The sequence below is a fragment of the Linepithema humile genome, chromosome 4 (assembly GCF_040581485.1).
Source record: "Linepithema humile isolate Giens D197 chromosome 4, Lhum_UNIL_v1.0, whole genome shotgun sequence".
In the NCBI taxonomy this organism is placed as follows: Eukaryota; Metazoa; Arthropoda; class Insecta; order Hymenoptera; family Formicidae; genus Linepithema; species Linepithema humile.
The window spans coordinates 12,319,154-12,341,727 of NC_090131.1; the positions used below are offsets into that span (position 1 = coordinate 12,319,154).

Genomic DNA, 22,574 nt, shown 5'->3' on the forward strand with positions numbered 1-22,574 from the left:
TACTTCTCTTTCTCTTAAATAAAAAATCATTTTATGATTTAAACAAATAGAGCAAACAATCTAACAGCAGTGTTTCGCGAGTGAACTAACAGTAGGGTGTGGCGAGATGCCATTTTAAAAGATCGGTCAGCGGTTAACATTGCGCAGGGCGTTTGTCAGAAATGCGCCGGCTCAACGACGCCAACGTCGGCGCCAACTCCGCACGCCATCTCGGCGAAGCCGACTCCGACAAAGGCGAAGATTAACGTGTCGAGAGAGCCGGTATGTTATACGTCGATGGGTTATCCACAGAGTTTACCCGTGGTAATGATACCCAACTAATACAAGGTTTGTTCGCGTCGCATGCCCTAATATGCTCCAATCTATAGTATACGTAACGTAATACTATATTGGAGCATATAGAGGCATGCGACGCGACAAATTTACAATTTTAAAAGGATTAAGATAAAAAAATGCAATTTTAAAAATAAAAATTTTAGAAAAAAATGTTTTAAATAATATTTTTATATGTAAATTGTTTTAGAAAAAGTATTTTTATTTTTTTTATTTTGTACATTTTGTTTTTTTTGTTTTTATTATATATATATATATATAATTTGTGTCTGTTTACAATTATCCACTGTTAACTTATAAGTATTTCACATCACTTTTTCTTATTCTCAAAGCTTGATCTCAATATATAAACATATTTGGACAACTATTTTTTATATTACTGAAGATGGTCAGATATTAACCGAAACATTTAATAGTTTAATAATTTATGTTAACGGAAAAGAAGAATATTAACCAATTTTTGTTTTAACACCATGAAGAATGTATTATAAGCATTAACTTGCGTTGGCTCGAAATTCTTTTAATTGTCTTTTTATTGTTATTTGTCTTTTATACCTATACCTAAATATTTAAATTATTTTTACTCGATTCGAAAAATAATATCATGTTTTTTTTAAATATAATTTTTAAAAAATATACAATTTTTAAATTTTTATTTAGCAAAAATTGTCGCAAACGTTTAATTATATTACTAGTCTACCATATAGTCTTACCATATTTGTTCCACTTTCCCTTGTACGTAGTATTCTAACTAACTTCTAACTTTTTCTCGATCTTTCTCATATAGGAAACATTGGTTTAAATATAATTAAATCTTATAGTTCTTTATTTATCTGTTAATTTTTTTGTGAAAATTAAATGTTATGGTTAAATATAATTTGAATATTTATATCATAAGGGAATAACAGTGTGAATAATGTACATTATAAAAATATTTTTTCTAATATCGCAATCTAAATTTAGGATTGAAAGAATAAATAGTATTATATGAGTTACTCCAATATCAAGTATTATAATTAGATTTTTTATTGGTGAATTTATTGATGCTTAATGCATTACTTTTATGAAACAAAAAGAAAGGCATTCAGTTGTATTACTAATCTTGTCCAGTTATATACGTTTTATTTTCCTTACACAATGATTCTATTCAATTTTATATAAACTGAGTTTTATCTATTTTTACTTCTAATTCGTCAGAGTTTACAGAGTTATTGAAGACTGATTTAATTATTTGTTGAGAAACATTATTCTGTAATATTTGCAATTAATAATTTTTCCAAAATAAGTATTACATGATTTCAAATTTTGTAATTGTTACTGAGATATCATTAAAAATAATGTTATATGCATGACTAACTCCAATTAAAACGGAACACAGCGTTTTGCCATCCTCCCGTTGCAAAATCGATTCGAGGATAATATGATAAAACTCATTTTCCGTCAACCCCTCACAACACGATCGAGTGAACATACAAATTCGCGTTGCAACCCCAAACGCAATTAATCCAATCGATATAGAGCTTGATTTCTTCATCGATAACAGTTTTCATATTTATGATATTTATAACATTAACTTTTTTTGCTGTTAATTTGTATACATATCTAGGAATGATAAAGAGCTCAATACCGTGAATAAATAACAATATAGTTTCTGTATAAATTTGATGAGTTTAGATGTAATCTTTTTCTGTAGATAATTAAATATAACTATATCAAATATATGTTTCTTTTGTGTAACATCAGGAAAATTTCATAGATATCTTGGGATAACAACGCAAAAGAGTTAAGAATAATAACGATTAAAATTTACTTGAAAGATTAACTCCTAACAAATTGACATTTTTCTAACGAGTAAGAGAAGAACCAATCATCGAAAAAATACTACATATAATAACTTTTAAAAAATTGTTTAGCAGAAAAATATTTTAAAAATAATCTGTTCAAGTAAAGCAGTTTTATTTCTATAGGAAGAAATTAAGTAGTGCGAATTAAATTGTGATAACATCGCGAAAAAATAAAATTATTAATTGCGTGTAACTATTGCATTGTTCCAGTTTACAATGTTGCAATTTTTTATTGAAAGTAGAACGTACAAACGTTTGTAATGCACATTTCGCAATAATTTCGATGAAGATAAAATTTAAAAGTTTTATTACTTAAAGCCGTTCTATTTTACTATTTAAAAGTATTTCATTCCGGAAGGGAGGAAGGGTGGAACAACCCTCTGGGAGTCAAGGGTTAAACCGTCGACTATCGAGGTGAGCGACGACACCGTGTCGCCGCGCGCGGCTTATCACCTTATCCGCATCACACTCGCTCGACGATAAAGAAGAGACCACCATCGGCGTGCACCTTCCCCGCGGCAACCCTCGCATTCCGACCCCACCATTTTGTCCCCTTCCCCATTTGACGAGAGGCGACGCAGCGCGGATTCTCCGTCAACTAATATTGATTATAAAACCGGCGGCACAGCGGCGGCGGTGGCGACGGAGGCGGCGGCGGCGGTGGCGGCGACGGCGGTTTCTTCGTTCTCCTTTTTTCCTTTTGCCAACCAGAGCGGTAGTACACGCGCGCGGGACACAATACGCCCGTAGTGTGCGTCGTGGCGGCGGCGGCGGTGGCGGCGATGGTGGCGGTGGACTGCTCTCGTAGAAAATTGCCGGCGACAACCGGCTCCCGGTGAAGTGAATAAAGACGTTTATCGGATCTTATCCGGTCAAACACACATTGAACAGTCATTTCGTCTCGTCACGTCTGTGATCTCATAGCGTCGCGCCGTTTTCGTCGCACTCGCCGGCTTTGGAAATCGTACACGCGCACAGACTGTTTGCGAACGGCAACGTATCTCATCGACTTGAGAGAGGGTGCACTGACTCCAGACACAATGTAAGTAAACTAGGGAGGGGACTTTTACAATGAAGAACACGAATCAAATAGTTGATTCCTGTCTCGCCGGTAGTTTTAATCGGTAATCTCACCAATGCCGCTAGTTAAGAAATTTTTCATAGCTGCGGAGGCAACGTGACTGGTTCGAATCGTTTAACAAAAGCTGTATGAGAGAAAGAGAGAGAGAGTCCTCGGGAACTATACTCGAAAATATATACGCGCGCATATTCAGGTGCTCATGTGCTTTTGATGGTTCTGTTTTGTGAGGATTATCGTTCGATCCAAAGGTGTATTTTCTCTCTCTAAATGTAATGTGAATAAATTCAGCTGATTTTAGCTACGGTACTTTCATAGCGGTGATAATTTTAATGAAAAAGTTAAATTAATGTGTGTTATAGTTGCCGATTTTATCATCTGGTTCAATTAAATTTATATAAATTTAATAACATTTCTTTAATATAACGTTGAATAAGTAAAACAAGAACTTGAGACTTCGTGATATTTTATGTGACATGAATGTTTTTTATGCACATTATACAGAAAATATCATGATATTACAAGAGCTACTTATATTTAATTATAGAATATAAAATAAAAGCTTATTTTTGTAAAAATTGAATTATATTTTCTTTGGATAAGAAATATTCTTTTTATATACATATATATAACATATTTTATATTATTGCACTTATTAATTTACGAGGATTTAGTGACAAAAAATATTACCAAGAGAAACAGGTCATTGTTTCGATCAAAAATGAGATAAATTTGAAAGAATTATTTAATTATTCATTTTTAAAATACGGAATCGTCCAGATTTTTTATCAAATATTTTTCAAGAAGTATAAAAAACATTTCAATTTTATTTTTAATTTATACTATTACTAGAATATATGAAAATCTTGATACAGTAAGATAAATAAACTTCTTGATATTGACAAAACATTTAAGAAGACTAATTGTGAGATAAAATATCACATTTAATATTAATGGACTTTTAGAATTCAAAGCTTTTATGCTCTTCTAACAATAAGTAAACCGTCCTTATTACTGAAGAGTGTTACTCTACTTTTCAAGAAATGTTAGTGTTCTATAAGGATCATTGACACGTCATAAACTATAGCGGAGTATAGAATAATTTTTCGTATGTATCAGTTGAAGAAGGGAAAATTCTACTTTTATTATTATAATAAAATAAAATAGTAATGTGTGAGAAAACTAATTTGATTTAATTAAAATAGATTATACTTAAATTATCTGTGACAATGAGCAAAAATTGAAGAAGAAGACACACAATGTATTTATAATCTTATTCTGGAGCAAACTAAAACGCGAAATGTAACAACTTTTCAGCCGGAATTTTCAACGTAAACATTTTTCCTTGATTTGGCACAAATTTTATTTGTATGATTTTACTGTGATGAAATTGGCAAATTTCTTTCATGGGAAGCGAGAGATTTTTAAACGCATTACGTAATCAGCAATTCTAAGAGTAATAAGCTGCAATCATGCGCACTCGGATACGAATTAATATTATCGCCCAAAGGCAGAGACAAGTCGATAATATTATTACGTGTATTACTGGCTTTATTACCCGACGTGCGTTTGAGAGTTTCGGCACGTCACTGGATTATTGCTCCTCTTCGGCAAATCTATCTTATTGCATTTGGGTGATCGTTGACGCGCAACAAGATTAAAGCGGATAGAATACGGAATCAAAGTAATAAGAACGGACGCAGATCCGCGGCTAATTGCACTTTGGTCGTTGCACGCGCCGCAGGACGATTGCATCATTGGCTAATGTCAGGAGGGTTGGCGAGGAACGGGACGCGAAAGGGGGAAATGCGCATCGCGACCAGAAACAATCGCGGATATATGCAGTAGCGGTTTATCGCATCTTTGATACCTTCGAAACACCTGTCGTTTTCCTCTGTTGCCTTTCGGAAATTATAGCTTGGTAGGCAGACGATGCAAATAATGCAATCGAGCAAATAATAGGGTAGATACTTTTACAATTAGCGGAATATGATAGATTCTAGCAGTTGGCTTTGGCTACAAAATTTATGAGTAACGAGAAACATGAATCTTAAGTACTCTAAATTACTCAGAGCATATTATTCTTACCAATCGGTTATTGTGGCACTAAGCTTATTTTTACAGAGCGATGAAATTCATATAATTATTTACGTATCTCTTGAGAGTATAAATAGATTTAATGTTTTCTCAGATCCAGAATAATTTTTTACGCGATTATTTTGCTGAATAAGAGTTTAAAGCGGATAATATTGTGAAAAACAAATCGCAATTTTTCTAGATGAAAAAAGAATATATAAATATGTAGCGTGCAGATATTTGTCTGATATTCGTCACACTTGTACAAAATCAAGAGGTAATTAGTATGAACAATTTGTAAAGAGAAATTTTAGAGAAAAAAAATTTGCATTTGTCATTTCGTTTTTTACGAAATAAGTAAAGAAGTGAACATCAAAATGTTATATTTTGTATTATATTTTTCAATATAAGATTTGTTCTGACCAAAAAATTGGCTTTTCGTTTTCCAACAATTAACCCTTTTCGGACGGACATCTTCTGTAGAGAACACTCTTTTTTTAATTTAGAAACTGCTTACTTTATTTTAAAACTTGGCCTATAGAAGTATTTTTGGATGCTTTATTAAAGTCTGAGGTCAAAAATACAAAACTCAAAATGACGGATCCAATATCGCGAGCCGAATTTCAACAAAAATAATTGGATTGTCTTGAAACTTAGTTTTTGGAAGTTTCTAAGATTACTAAATTCGAATATAGTCTTAGAATTAGAAATTTAAAATAACAGATCCATTGAACGCGTTGGAAGTGGAACAAATTTTGAAAGAAGTGTCGAATTATCTTGAAACTCGATTTTATAGTTTTTGGGGTTGCTGAATTTTAAAAGAGAATTAAAGAATTTAGCTTTAGAATTTTAAAATTTGAAGATAACATTTGAGTTCAGTGATTTCAAAAACTCTTCAAAACTGAGTTTTACGATAATCGGATTATTTTTTTTAAGTTTGATTCGCCATTGTGAATCTATTATTTTAAATTTTAGAATTTTAAGGCCACAATCAAATTCTTAGAAAACAAGATTTTGTATATAAATTATTTTGTTAAAAAGCTCTTATCCCAAAAGAATTAATATTGTAAAACTGTATGTTTAATTAAATTTATAAAGTTGAAAAAAATAAGCGTAAAGAATCATGGAAAGTTATAATATTGCGTACATTCTTGATCGTAATAAAAAATCCGCTTATCCATAATGAGCCTTAATGACGATTCGCGTAGTTAGCACAAATCGATATCTGATTGGAGCTGATCGATGATTGAACAGACCGTTTCTCTGTGCATCAACTATGAACCGGAATTGATGATGAGGCGAACGAGGCGTTTCCTGCTAGTTTGGGCGACGAACCTCCGCGGCGCGATGAGAGAGAGTTCGTCAGCTTCATTCATATTCAAACGATATTTCATAAAGACGAGGGCGGAGTTCTCGTTTGACTGAAGTCGATTCCCTTTTGTCGGCGTCTTCCGGCGTAAAATCAATATGTCGATACCACGCGCGCGCGTACGTTTCCGCGTAAGATATATATATACACTATGATCACTCCAGTAAGATATCCGCGGGAACTCGGCTAATAAATATCTCGTTGACGGCGGATATATGGATCGCGTTTGTGTAGGGAGTGCTTAGGAAGGGATATTCATGAGCACGTGATACACTTGACTCGTGACGCAAAAGCGGAGTACGCGGTCTTAATAACAGTATGTCAAAATATAACGTTTATCCGTCGCAGAAACTCACATTCCGCTCCGATATGCTCGAAATTAATAGATATTTATCGCTATAATATCCGCTTATAGAAGAGCGCACGGATGTGTGTAAACGACGAAAGTTCACAACGTGGGCTCATACATTTCTAACCGCTGTATTACGTCAGTCATTATGCTCCATAAAACAAATTAAATGCAACGTACATGTTATGTCGAGTTAAATAAAGCTCAGATAATCGTTTGTATTGATCACTATGAAAAACGTGTCCGCTCATCCTTTTGTTTTTACCTGGAATAATCAGAGAGTTTTTATTTTGTTCGTATCTAAATACAAACCAGTTATCGCGTACGTATCTAATACAATCGCAGGTGGCAAATTTTGATACAAAGGAACGGATTTTACTGGAATCGAATGGTACTATAATAATGGTAATATAATAATAGCGAAAGTTGTAAGCACATCATTATTTTTCACGTTCCTTTTGGGACGCATCGCATTAGAAAGACACGAAAATCCAGTTTGCTATTTTATTGCCTCTTTTTACTCACGGCTTTATAGCAGATGATTCCGTTCTCAATGCATACGTTGTTACGACATTTCTGTAAAAATTCATACGTTACTGATTTATAATGTTTATCATTTCTTCACCATTATTACTTTAGTATTTTAATATAATTGTTTGTTTTAACAAAATGTTCAAAAGGTTATCATTTCACATGTAACTGATATGACAATTATAATATACAGAAATTTGTAACTGTCTTTCTTCAAGTCAAAATAGCAGATTGTATTCGACTATTTGTAAAACAAATTGAGAAAAAGTATCGAAAAACTTGAGAAGTATAAAAAGTTTCAATTCCAAAAGTTTGGCGTCTCGTATTTTTCACATACGCACATATGTATGTTCCGAAACTACTTAAACGCACGTGTTTCCACGTTCTGTAAGGCGAAAATGTTTGCAAAGTTGTCATCTCAAGCAAGCGTTCATGTTTCGAATATGCGATATACATGTATAGTCTTCATATTCAAGTTTTTTAATATAATTTTTTTTATTTTATTTCAAGTTTGAGAATAATAGAAATCCGAAGACCGTTTCGCAGAATATTTTTTAAAATTAATTTCTGAACATACGCTTTTATCCGAAGAGAAATACACGTTGAAGAAATTTTGTTTCTCAGAAAATCCTTTTGGAAAAAGAAGTAAAAAATGGCAAGTTGAAAAAGCTAAAAAAAAATCTTGAAAGAAAAGATGAAAATATTGAAATAAATACGAATTCGGAGAAAAGCGCGTATAAAATCTGCTGAAGGAACTCGAAAAGTCCTCGAAGCTCACTAACCAAATCCATCGATCCATCGCGAACCAGGCAGTCGATACATACGCATACGATCTGCTCCCGCAAGTCGTTTTATGTGCACGAAGTCCGAGAGTGGTATAGATTTTTTTGCGCTCCGCACGCACTCGATGCCGTGGGGAGCAGGAGCTACACACACATCCGCAAATATACACACACACACGCTGTCGACGATATTCACGTCGCCGAAGGGAGGGGTGAGGGCGGTACGGAATAGGTGGAATTAAGAGAATAGTGAATACACCGCCCCGATGTAGACTCGCACTTTGCTTCCGCCTTGCTGAAGGTACGCGTTTTCTGTCTGCCATCGTCTCCAACCCCCTCTGATTTCTCTCTTCGATCCGCAGCTCTGCGGATTTGCGTGCGCCATTATTATTACTCGACATCGCGAATACCGAAAACGGTATCGATAATTTCGAATGGAAATTTAACCAATCCTCGTGTTTTTACTTTTAATCATACATTATTAATTGTCAAAAATAATTAATGATAATTTAAAGTTATTTTTAGACATTTGTGAAATTTCCATAAACAGTCAGGCGAACACCAAGAATAGTATCAACAATTTTTACATCTGCATGATCTTTAAATATTAAATTTAACAAATTTTCATGTTTTTTTATATTAATAAAGTATATACATTGATTTCGGTTAGACCCACCTGTTAATTGGGCCATTTATTTGGAAAACTTAGAAAACAAATCTTAAAAAACAAATCCCAATAGAGAGATAAAAGATCAGTGTCCGGATAATTGGACCAGCCGCTTAATTGGATCAAAATGTTATGTCTTGATGTGTCCTAATTAATCAGAATCGACTGTATATTTTTAATAATGAATTGGATATGATTAAAAATAATACTTAGAATTTTAATGTGTATCCCTTTGAATAAATTTTGCGGTGATTGACATTGCAAATTAATTGGTTGCCGAGACATCGCAGTTATTTTGAATGAATAGAATGGGCTTGTTTGTCTGTCTGCTTTTGAAGAATGAGTGGTCGCCTGATTATCAATTTGACCTCGAACAATTAAGAAAAATTAACACGCGCCACGCTTTTAACTGTTTCGTTTGCTAAATTTACGTCTAAAGAAGCAGTACAATTCAAGAATATAAATTAAGTCTTTAGCGATGCAACAACGCGTGAAAGTGTCAATTCCTTGAGCACGAAAAACTGTACTTTTTGATTGATTTATAGAAAACGGATAATTTGTGACATAAATTTTTTAAGTAATTTTGTTTGTTTTTATGTAGAATGTAATTCTGAGCATAACTGATACAAAGCCGTTACAATTGATGTGTGAAATTATTTAATGAAATATAATTAAATACATATTTTGCATGAAGACTGCAAAAATGAATACACGAAAAGTATATATTTGAAATATCATTATTGAGAAAGAGAGAAATAAATAATTAAAATAATAATAAAAAAATAATTAAAATAATAATAATAAGAAATAATAATTTAAAAACTAATCAAAAATAACAAATTAAAATTATAATTCAAATAGCTAAACTCATCGATTAATTACATATTATATAATGAATAATAAATATCTTATCCAAAAATCACTATTTTATTCAAAAATTGACACATTACGCAAATAAATGATTGCTTATAAATATCTAGATATAATATAAAAATTATTAAATAAAGATATGTTATACAGATATTACAATTATCAATTACGATATTTCATTACGCAAAATCAATATTATTCCACCTCAAGTTTGAAACTGAATCAAATCTCAAACGTTAAAATTATAAATATGAATCACAAATACTGGTTCTGAATTTGCCTTTAATTCGTAAAATGTACTAGGATTTATACATTTACGGAGTATATGGTAAAGTTATAAGATATGCAAATTACAGATAGGTTAGTCAAAGTAAAGAGAAATGTGGCAGTTGATGTCGCAACGGGAAAAGCCGCGATTTCTGAATTATTACTGAGCTTAACTTAAAGTATTTTTAGTCAATCGACGAATGTACATTAAGACATGTTATACGCTAGACGAGTTCGTTGACCTCACGCCAGCAAAAACGGTAATTATTTTTCGAAACATTGGCTGGCAGCGACTTGTGTAACGTAATTTTCTTGTTTTATTAAACTAAATTGAAATTGCTTTTTTTCTTAGTTTAACTAATTGCACAGAACAGTAATTTTAAATTATTTTATTGCATTAATCTTTTTCGGACACCTCTTTTATAGAGAATACCCTCTTTTATCTTTGAAACTGCTCACTCGAGTCTTAATAAAACTTATAAAACTTGAGGTATTTATTGATGCTTTATTCAAATCTGAAGTAAAAAATATTTGTATTTTTAAAATTCAAAGTAACGTATTTAATATCGCGAATCGAATTTTAACGAAAATAATTACATTAACTTGAAACTTGGTTTTATAGAGTTTTTTAAAGGTTGCTGAAGTCGAATATAACTTCAAAATTTTAAAATTCAAAAAAGCAGATTTAATATGATGGAACAAATTTTGAAAAAAAAACATTTAAATTATCTTGAAACTCAATTTTAAAGGGGTTTTTGGGATTGCTTAATATATTCTTAGAATTTTGATATTTTGAAATAACACTTGAGTTCAGCGATCCGAAAAACTGCTATAACCGAGTTTTTTAATAATTGTCTGACTATAATCAGATTAATTTTTTGAAATTTGGTCCGCTATATTGAATCTGCTATTTTGAATTTTAGAATTCTGAGGCCATAATCAAATTCAGACTCTGAAAACTTATAGAAAATAAGATCTCGTATAAGTAATTTTGTTAAAAACCCCCGTCCCAAAAGAGTTAAGTAGTATAAAAAAATGTTAAAAAAGAATTTTGATATTTTAATCCATCAGCTATAATACTATAAAAAATCATCAGCATTATTATTTGGCTGTATATAAACACATAATTTTTCAAAAAAAAGCTAGCTATTAAAAACAAGCTTTGAGACTTTCAAATCTAAGACTTGAACTGTGCTTACATTCAAACATTCTTGCGTATTTTTCTTTTTTCAACATTTTTGCGTCTTCTTCCATTGTTCATCATTAAACCCTCAATACTCTTTCACATTTGAAGCAGAAAAATTGAGAGGATAAAGCGAGAAGGATGTGCGCGTATATATTCTGGATACTTCCGAGACACGACACTCGAAGAGGCGGCTGTCGCCGTTGAGACGCGAGACAGAAGCGCACTTTCGCGCGTATTTTTGACCGACGATAATCGATAAGCGCGCCCTGCCCGTGGATCGCCGGGATACTATTGTCCTGTCGCGCCAGTGGTTTCACTCCGGAAGGACGATAACTTTCCACGGGTTCAACCGGAGAAAGCCAATGGCCGACGAAGGGACGCGTGGCGGCGTATGTGTACGCGAATACATCTGCTGGATTTATGAGCGTTTCGATCTCATAAGCAAAACGTCGACTGTTGCAGTTGAAGTGGCCACGCTCCACGGAATGACGAATACCGGATGAATGAATTAAATTCTTCATGCACGAGAGGAAAAAATTTTATTGCATTTTAAATTCTTTAGTTCAATAACTTTAATCATTATTCCTCCTACTTTAATTTACTAATTTTCACATTTCAGTTCTTTTACGTGAATTCAGACAATTATGGAATCAGTTGTGTATTATTATTACAAATTTATTAATACATTATTACTTACTTAATAGACAATTATTAAGCGTATTTAATAACAAAAATAATGAAAGATTGTTACCGAATTTTATAAATTGGAATATAATTTTAAATTCCTGTAAATTTTCTCGATATTTCTTATTGAAGACAAATAATATTTTATGATTACTGTTGGTTCAAAGAGTGCTTCATTTTAATAACAATTGATTATTCATGGCATTATTAATGTAATAAACATTTAATAATATCGTATAAAATATCGAGTTGTAATAATCGAGTGTAATAATTTGTCCGATTTTTCAACAGCTGATATTACTGTTTAAAACGCAGCATACTTATTGTGTATTATTATATATATTATATGTAACATGTATATTATATTATATGTAACAAATTTTGAATTTTTAAAATAAATCTGTCTGCTTTTTGATCAGACAAGGTGCAGTTTGATTAACACATAAATTAAATATTTGTTTGCTGAAATTGTAATTAAATTCCGCCTGTATTGTTTTTTAAGTGTTAGTTGTTTATTGGACACAGATTAAGTATACAGCCATTTTATATTGTGGTAAACTTATAGACTAGAAATATCTATAGTTTAGTTTGTTATTAGGAAATAAATTACCTTGCATCTTATTACTAATTTAAATAAAGTATATTGTAATATAAAATATTTGTTTGAATTATAAAATAACTACGAACTCTATCGCTTAACTAATATATAATATACAATAAGTGTGCTGCGTATTAACAGTAATATCAACTGTTAAAAAATCCAATTTTGTGATATAAATTAATTGTTTAAAGTTTAAAATAAGGATGAATAAAGTTTAAAATAAGGATGAATAAAATTAACTCTAGCATATACGAAACCGACGAAATTTTCTTCGTGAATCTCCTTTTCTTCTTGAAAAAAAAAAAGACATAAATGTGAGAATTTAGTTTCAAAAAATAGAATACTGTACTATTTATTGTACATAGTTGTTAAAGCTGCAGGCGTTGTAAAAGTACCTATGTAGAACATAGCGTCGGTATTCTGCACGTTTGATGAAAACTTTCGCGAGCGCTTGTACTCTACCGTCCCCGAAATAACCAAAATCACTTCGTGCGCTCCATATTCTCCGCACGACGCAAACGATTGAATTACAAAGCTATTATATTTCTTCTTCGTCCCGCGCGGCCCCGGGAAAAAAGCCCATCTGATTTCGAAATCGATGTTATCGAACTCCTTTCGTTTCCATTGCTTCTGAACGAAACTGCAAGTTAGATTAGATGAAAACGTCTAGACGGCGCTTTATACCCTGACGTGACTCGCAACTTGTTAATCTGTTGTACTACACGGTGTTCGGTAACCTGATGTGCATGCTGATATCCCTTCTTAGTAATTTTCAGTTTGGAATTCGAGCTGGAAATTTACAGAAATATATTTTTTAACGCGGAATAATTAAAGTATAATATTTTTAACTGTGCAACAGATAATACGAAATAACAAATAAAAATTGACAAGCTATTAAATTAAAATCAATAGGAATCGATGAATCGTCGCGATCACATGTATTGCTTTGTACAATAAAAATTGATAATTCTGTTTTTCTATCTTGGCGAATGTGACATCGAATACAACTGTTACAATATGAGATATTATATGGATTATAATATGTATAAATATATCCATTGTTTAATATTCCATTTTATATATGTCCCTCTACACATTTTTTATATTAAAATAATTTCTAATTTAATATTTATATGCAATGTATTTTTATTTAATCTGGACAATGTGTGCATGAATAAGCTTTACAAATATGGAGATAAATATAAATCCTTTTTTAACGTTATTTTTAAAATTAAATCCCTGAAAAGATTGCGTGTGTCTGAATAACTTTTGTTCATTCTATTTTACTTCGAAAGTCTCGTTTGTGATACATCATCACCAATCTTCGTCGGCAACATTTTACGCGCCCAGTCCTGTTTTCATCCGGGAGATTAATTCGTGACGCCTGCCTCCACACGATCATGATTCCATGGTCGACTCATTGTCGTGACGGCATCATTCTAAAACAGTTCACAGTTCTTCTCTTTCTCTTCCTCCTCTTTTTTTTTCTCTTTCTACTGTCTTCTATCTTCGGTTTCGCTTGTGTTCCATATTCTATTTTCCGTAGTCTTTTCTCTCGAGATCCACGTTTTTCATACAAGAAAGAATATTATATTTGTAGCGTGTGCGCATTCAGAATGTTGACCTTCTTCGCAGAATGTCTTCGTATCAGAATTCAGAACTATCATCTTTTACTTTCGAATCAAAATACGATCGATTTATATTAACGGCGTTCAGAAACATTTTCTATCGACGCAATCTATATATTAATATAATTGACGATTTCAGAGGAAAGCCCATGCGATGAAGCTCTCTCGCTCTTTAGATCAATTTATGGCCAATTTCATCAATATTAAGTAATACTAATTAAAAAAATTTTTTATCTATTTATGTAGACTCTCCTATAAAACATATTATGCTTTGCTTCCACAAAACTAAGAATAAATTTCACATTTTTTCATACTTTATTGTTAATCATATTATTAACTTATAAAAAAATTTTTTTATATATGTACGAGGGTAAATAAAAAAATAAGTTTCCCTATTTATTTTAAATAGAATGAGAACACATAAGACAAATCAAAGCACATCTTTTTCCTTGAACATAATTCCTGTATTTTTCCACATAGTTACCAAATCTGTAGCGTACAATTAGATTTTCCATCTCCTGTCGATAGAAACTGACGTCTTGCTCTTGTAACCATCTTGCACTTCATCTTTGACAAAATCATCAGATGGCAATCGCCTATCTCATAGATGTTTTTTAGCTTATTAAACATCTTTCAGCAATTCACGTACCAATTAATCAATTTTGTTGACGAATGCATCTGATATGGATGGACGACCACTCCTCTCTTCATCTTTTACACTTGTTCGATCTCCACATTGACGACACCACATTTTCCGCACTTGTTGGACATAACGTCAGCACCATACACAGACACAATCCGTCTGTGGATATCAACGTGTTTCGTATTTTCTGCTCAAAGAAATCAGATCACTGAGAGCACCTCTTCTCTTGACCACTCAGTCAGTACCTTCGGCATCTTACTACTGTCGCTGCGGCTATATTGCTTGTGAGGGAAAGATGAAGATGTGCGCTACTATTAGTGGGATCACGTATTATAACATAATTGCAGCTAGCTGCAATTCACATGTTTCTGAGTAATAAAGTAGGAAAACTTGCTTTCTGACTTCTGACTTACCCTCGTATAAATAATTGTGAAAGTGAACTAATTGTAAGTAAAAATCTTGAAAAATTGAATTTATCATTTACTTCGTGTTACATTAATCTATATTATGATAATACGGAGTCATTTTTGAAACACAGTTGAAAATTAAACTTTTTAATGGTGTTCGTAATTATGTCGTTAAAAAGAATTTAGTTTATGTGTATTTTGACAGTGATCTAAGTCATTTGCTCTCTAATAAATTTCTGTTTTGTAAGAAAGAAAATACTTATTCTTCTATTATGTTATTAGACAATGGTTCAGCTAAATAAATTTTATATAATAATATAAAATTATATAATATATAGGGGAAAGTAGCCTAATTTTGATCAGTTTCTAATTTCTCTCTTGTACACAAGTATAAAACATTACAGAAAGGAAACAAATACAGGAATAAAATAAACCTCAGATGTACTTTCGTGTTATATATTTATCGTGACCAAAATATATTTAATAAAAATAGAATTAGAAAAAAACTAAACTATTGACATCAGCCTATTCTAGGCAACTAGGTTTCGTAAATTGGACCATAGGTTTTTTATATTCGACCGCTCCCAAAAAACAATGAAATTAAATCTACAATTTAAAAAAATTGTTTAAAACATTAAAAAAAGTAAAAAAACAAAGAAATTTAACCATTAAACTACAATGGAGGGAGCACAAATAATTTGTGCATTGTGATAAACTGATAATTAAAAATATGTTTATTTAGAAGTAATCTTTAAAAATAACCTTTATAATTATATTTAACAAATAAAGTAAATTAAACATTAAATAATTTTTAAAATTACATTTTTATTAAATTTCTGTTACCTCGCAGTGCAGTAAAGCAATAGTATTTCTTTTTAGTTGGATTTACCTTAGTACAATGAGTGTGGACCCAGCTGCGGCACTGCAGACACTGAATTATGTCTTTCTTACTGTTTTTCCACACATAAAGCAAAACCAATTGGAGTCTTCATCATTTGCATCTGTGTGCATTTTTTCTTTCCTTTATAACGTTTATCTTTAAAACATTCAAGCGTCCGTTTAGAACTGCTAGTTAATACAGTTGCCTTTTTGCACTCTTCCGTAGCTTTTTCGTGATCCTATTGGTCTTGGATCAGCTGATAATCTTGGCAAGGAGGAAATCTGCTGTAGAGCCATTTTGAAGCGCTTCAATCTCTTCTTAGATGGTTTGTAATTTTCATCTTTGTTATTGTCGTCACTATCTTCTGAGTCAGACTTTTTGCCCAAAGATGGAGCTTCTCTTGCTGTTTCTGGATTTTAGAAGAAGATGGTTAGGTAGTGTTAGCAAGAAGCAGAGCAGCAGCAGGAGCAAAGTGTTGCTTTTGAAAAATATGCCAATTGACCGGCCAAATTCTTGTTAAGCGGAAAGCGCTCTGAGCATTAGCAACAGTGTTCAATTAGTGACTGCTCTTCCGTAGGTTTCATCCAAGAGAGATGGAATGTTGACTTGTCTCATCTGATGGCATTTGTACGTATTCAGGAACTTTTCTTGCGTTTGAATGAAGTATGTCTGTAGTGGCCTGAAAAATGCCACGTCAATGCCCCTGCAAACGGTGGGTTGTATGCCCGGGTAGCTGTAGTAACACAATATTGTTTTCTCGTGCAAAGTTCAAGGCTGCCAGGTTTTTATTATGCGTGGTGTGTCTATCCAACAAAAAAGGATTTTTTTATCCTTGCTGAAGTTTGTGTGATTTTAATAATGTTCATATTACATATCGTTCAACATTAATGTAGCTTGTCTCTAATATCTTGACTATGCTTCCAGAAGGGACACCAATCTCAAACGCGGTATTCCATTTCTTTGCTCTGAAGATTATCATAGGTGTCATGTAGATACCTGCAGCACTTACTGCGCGGATCATTGTGGTGTTAACCTCTCATTCGCCACTTGCAACAACGTCTACCTGATGTTTTTCTTTCTGTACAACTATTTTTGTGGACGTTTCTGTACAGTGCTGAATCCAGATTCATTTACATTGAATATCTTGTCAGGTCTAAACCCAAATTTTGCGATATTGCTTTCTAACAGATCAAAAAAATGTAGTACATTATCTTTGTTGAAATCTTTTGCTCTTGTTAGTGAGGTAGCTTCTGGTTGCCGAACAGACAGTTCAGGATTTTTTCGCATAAATGCATTTTTTCTCCGTCAATTTGTTCTCTTTATTGAATGTGTGAGAAAGTTTATATGTTTTTGCCAGATCAAATACTAACTTTCGAACGTCTTTAATGCTCCACCCAAAAAAACACTCTTTTAACATGATAATATAATCAGCTAGAATCTTCTCTATATCTCGAGAGAACGCAGCTTGTCTCCCTAGAACCTTCACAACATTCACATATCGGTTTTTTTCATAGCATGTCTCCTTATTGTAGCTTTAGGAATTTCATACACTACATTTATTTAAACGATAGTCTCCATTTTTATATACCGCAACGGCCATTTGCAATTCTGTAGGATGCGGTCATTGAGTTCTATAACATACTGGAGCGAGCCTTTCAGGAGTGGGGATGTCTCCATCGGCGAAAAAGACAGATAGATTTACGTGAGGCTAGTCTTCCTTGTCCAGCGTATGTTTTCAGCATAACGTAAAAAGAGACAGAAATCCTCACATTGCTATATGTGTCCTTTTCTAAATCGCGGACGCAGTTTTCTTTGTTCGGGATAGGAAGGCTCGCTCCAGTATGTTATAGAACTCAATGGATGCGGTGCAGTTTAGACCTTCGAATAACGCGCGAGATAGAGTTAGGCAAGATCCGCAAAGACAATACGCGCAGCGGCGCACGCATAATAAACAAAAAGCGAGCGGACACACGAGTCAGTGCGAGACCATGACGAGCGAAGTAACGACGTAATAACGTGACACCTTTTTGTGTTTTCCTTTTTTTCGCAAGTCACCTTTTTCTTTTATTGTATCCTCGGTATTTAAAATACATTACATCTATAACTTTATAAATCTGGTCGGATTAATACATTCTGTAAATCCTGAATCTTACAACGTAGGGACTTTCGTCCAGGATCAGAAGAAAAAGCGTGTGTTTGAAAAGATGGCGAATAAAGGACAAGACGGCGCATCGATAACAACGGCAACGATGAGCAGTAAGACGTACGACGATATGACGATACCATAATTGAAAAGTGAGTTAAAGACGCGTAAGTTAAAGACGTCAGGTGCAAAAGCAGAGCTGATAAAGCGATTAAGACGATACGACGAAGACGACAATAACGACGTTGAAAGTAGCAACAAAAGCGACGAAAGCGACGACGAATTGGACGAAACAGTGATGAACGCAAATGAGAGAGACGAAGACGAGGACGATGATAGACCGATGAGGTGTATCTTAACCTTCAAGGACGTTGAGGATGCCATCCACAAATTCAGCGGCGACGACGGCAGAAATATTAAACAATAGATAAAAGAATTCGACGAAGCTAAGTGAATGCTCGGCGGTGCATCAGACAATATATGCAAGACGGTTATTGGTCGGATCGGCGCGACTATTTGTGAATCATGAGGTACAAAGGGGAACTTGGAAGAACATTAAGACGGCGTTAAAATCTGAGTTCGCCCCCAGTACAGACAGTCATGCGGTGCATATGAAGCTGCAAAAGAGGAAAAAGAAGACGGACGAAACATATCACCAGTATTGTTATAAAATGTTAGAAATTGCGTTGTCGATAAACATGGAAACTTCCGCGGTAATACAGTATATAATTGACGGTATTGTAGATGATGAGATAAGTAAAACGATTTTGTATGGCGCTAAAACTATTTCTCAATTAAAAGCGAGGTTAGACGCGTATGAATTAATGAAAACTAAAAGTAAAAACGTGAGTAATGTTAAGGTTAGGTCAGATGATTTTAGGAAAAGACAGTCGCAGGTTAGTAAGACGGACGAAAAGACGGAAATTAAGCGCTGTTATAACTGTAGTGGGAAAAATCATCTCAGTGCTGCATGTCCTTTGAAAAAAAAGGGGGTGCTGTGTTTCAAGTGCAACGGACATGGACACATTACAGCAAATTGTACACAGAGCGGATAAAACGAAGGATAAAAACTGTAACGCGGCTCAGAGTAAGGTAGAGAACAATCCGAAGGCAATATGCGATAAGTCTAAAAGAATTTATAAACTTGTTAAGATTAATAATAATAAAGTAACCGCTTTGTTCGATACAGGTAGCGACATAAGTCTCATGCGTGCGGGATTTTATGTTAAGATTGGAGCCCCGAGTCTAGTTAAGCAGACGATTAAATTTTGTGGCGTGGGTGCAGCTAAAAACGTCACATTGGGACGAACTTGTGCGAAGATAGAGACGAACGGCGAGTATTTCGAAGTTGACTTCCATGTAGTCGCGAACGCGCTCTTGAATGATGACGTTCTTGTTGGTTCAGACTTTCTAGAAAATGTCGACATGCGGATAAGAGGTGGTAAAATAATAAGTATTACGAAAGTTGAGAATGAAGCAAATGAGTCTTTATTTATCAATAAAATCAATGTTGTAACTGAGGCAAACAAAGTAGAAGTCAAGCTTGTGAAAAATCCGGATCACAGGAAACAACTTCGACAGATGATATTAGATTATAAGCCAGAAAAAATTAAAGACGTAGGAATTAAGTTACAAATAGTAGTAAAAGATGACGTTCCGATTTATCAACGCGCTCGGCGATTAGCGCCACAGGAATTAAAGATAGTTGACTCGCAGGATGTAAAATCAGTGCAGAGCTTTTTAGGCCTTACAGGCTACTTTAGAAAATTTGTGTCAGGATATGCCACGATTGCTCGTCCTCTGACTGATTTAATTAAAAAGAGTGCATTTTTCGTTTGGCGATAAAAAAGTAAAGGCGTTTAATAGATTAAAAGAGATTCTGTGTAGTGAGCCCGTATTGCGTATATATTCTCCAAATGCAGATATCAAACTGCATACCGACGCATCAAGTCAAGGGTTCGGAGCGATCTTAATACAGCGCGACAGCGAGGATCGCTGTTTTTACCCAGTTTATTTTGCGAGCGTTAAAACATCGGCTGCTGAAGCAAAATTACACAGTTACAAGTTAGAAGTTTTGGCCGTTGTGAAGGCGATTAAGAAGTTTAGAATTTATTTGATCGATATTCCGTTCAAGATAGTCACAGACTGTCAAGCGTTTACGTTGACTCTTAAGAAGGCTGATTGTTGTGCAAAAATTGCGAGGTGGGTTCTTTTCCTTCAGGATTTTGCATACACCATTGAGCATCATTTAGGGAACTGCATGCGACACGTGGATGCTTTAAGCCGAAACTTTCTACCCGCGGCAATGATGGTGACTAGGTGTCAAGAAACAATTGCAGCTTGGATAAGAAGAAGTCAGCTGGATGACGACGAAATAAAGAAGAAAATTTTGAAGCAAGTCAAGCTAGGGAAAGCTATTGCATAAAAGCGGACAGTCGAGCTAGGGAAAGCTATTGCATAAAAAATAAGTTACTACATAAATTAGTGAACAACGAAGCTTTAATAGTTGTACCAGAGCCGATGCAATCCAGTGTCATCCGTCATGTTCATGACCGAGATCATTTTGCTACTGATAAAACGGAGAAGCTGTTAAAAACAGATTATTGGTTTCAGGGAATGCGTTTGAAGATAGAAAAGTACGTGCACAACTGTATTGACTGTATCTTGGCCGAAAGAAAGTCCGGGAAAATGGAAAGATGGCTATATCGTACTCAAATGAAGTTAAGAGAAGATTCTTTGATTAAGGACATTATAGCAACAGAAGAGGTCGCATCACATCAGCAAGAACGTGAAAAGTCTCGTGAATTGGCGAGACAAGCCATAGCTAAGATTCAAGAGGAAAATAAGCGAACATATAATAAGAAGAAGAAAGTTCCACCGCAATATCGAGAAAATGATCTGGTAACCATAAAACGCACCCAAGGAGGACCTGGATTAAAATTCGCCGCCAAGTATTTAGGACCCTACCGCGTTAAGAAGACACTTTGCAACGAACGATATATAGTCGAGAAGATAGGAGAAGTAGAAGGGCCACGCATAACGTCTACGGCGGCTGACCACATGAAGCCCAGGGACAATACATTACCTGAAAAGCGTACATCTGAGGACATATGTCAGTCGGATGGCTGAGTATAGGATGCGGTGCAGTTTAGACTTTCGAATAGCGCGCGAGATAGAGATAGGCAGGATCCGCAAAGACAATACGCGCAGCGGCGCACGCATAATAAACAAAAAGCGAGCGGACACACGAGTCAGTGCGAGACCACGACGAGCGAAGTAACGACGTAACGACGTGATACCTTTTTGTGTTTTCCTTTTTTTCGCAAGTCACCTTTTTCTTTTATTGTATCCCCGGTATTTAAAATACATTACATCTATAACTTTATAAATCTGGTCGGATTATTACATTCTGTAAATCTTGAACCTTACAATTCATTTTCAGTTCTGTCCTCTTTGCGTTATTTTGGATCTAGTTGAAAGAAAAAAGAACGTTTCCAATATGTTTTGAACTACTCGCAATAATGAGACACATCGTGTCCTGCGATGGACCGGACCAATGCAAGTAACTTGTGGTGGTTCAAATTAGGCAACTTGTAGATTACGTCAGAAAAATATGTTTTTATCATTACATTTGTACTGTAATATACAAACAGGTGCATCATATTGTAACTAAGATAATACATTTTACATTAGTAACGTTTAAAATTATGGTATTTACAGGATGTAGAAGAAAATTAATTCGAGATGTCACGGAAATTAATGTTCACACATCACTACTTTCCAGAATTCAGCGAGATTGAGCGGAAAGGCTGCCTCGTTGTTCTAGCACTTTCCATTCTCACTCTTTAAGCCAGTATAGTCAATCACTGACACTGCAAATATCTCTATTTTTTAAAATAGACGGTGGTCCAATCTAGGAGCCGGTCCAAATTCGGCAACTCTTCTCTATTATATTACGAATATTTTATAGCTCTTGAAATTTTGGAAATTAGGAATTCTATTATCGAAGGAGAAAAAGAAACTGGAATATTGGTGAAAATTATTATAAACATATATTAATATATATATTAAAGACTTCTCGAGCCATCGCTGGCTGTTGATGCGAAAATTTTTTTATGTTTTTTATAGAAACTTGATTTGTCTATATGGAGACATATTAAAGTCTACACTGATCTCAGATTCGAGATACTAAAGTGTACGAAAATTACGTACATTGATCTTATTTTTAATATATAC

At 33.9% G+C, this 22,574-nt stretch overlaps 1 protein-coding gene and 1 long non-coding RNA gene across 2 annotated transcripts in view; both read left to right on the forward strand.

The window, feature by feature from the left end:
* LOC105668643 (uncharacterized) overlaps positions 1-22,574 on the forward strand; it is a 472,083-nt gene that overhangs the window by 283,369 nt on the left and 166,140 nt on the right.
* Positions 2,620-21,827, forward strand: LOC105669667 (uncharacterized). The gene is made up of 2 exons (XR_010889964.1): positions 2,620-3,219; positions 20,952-21,827. It is a non-coding gene; the product is annotated as an uncharacterized lncRNA (long non-coding RNA).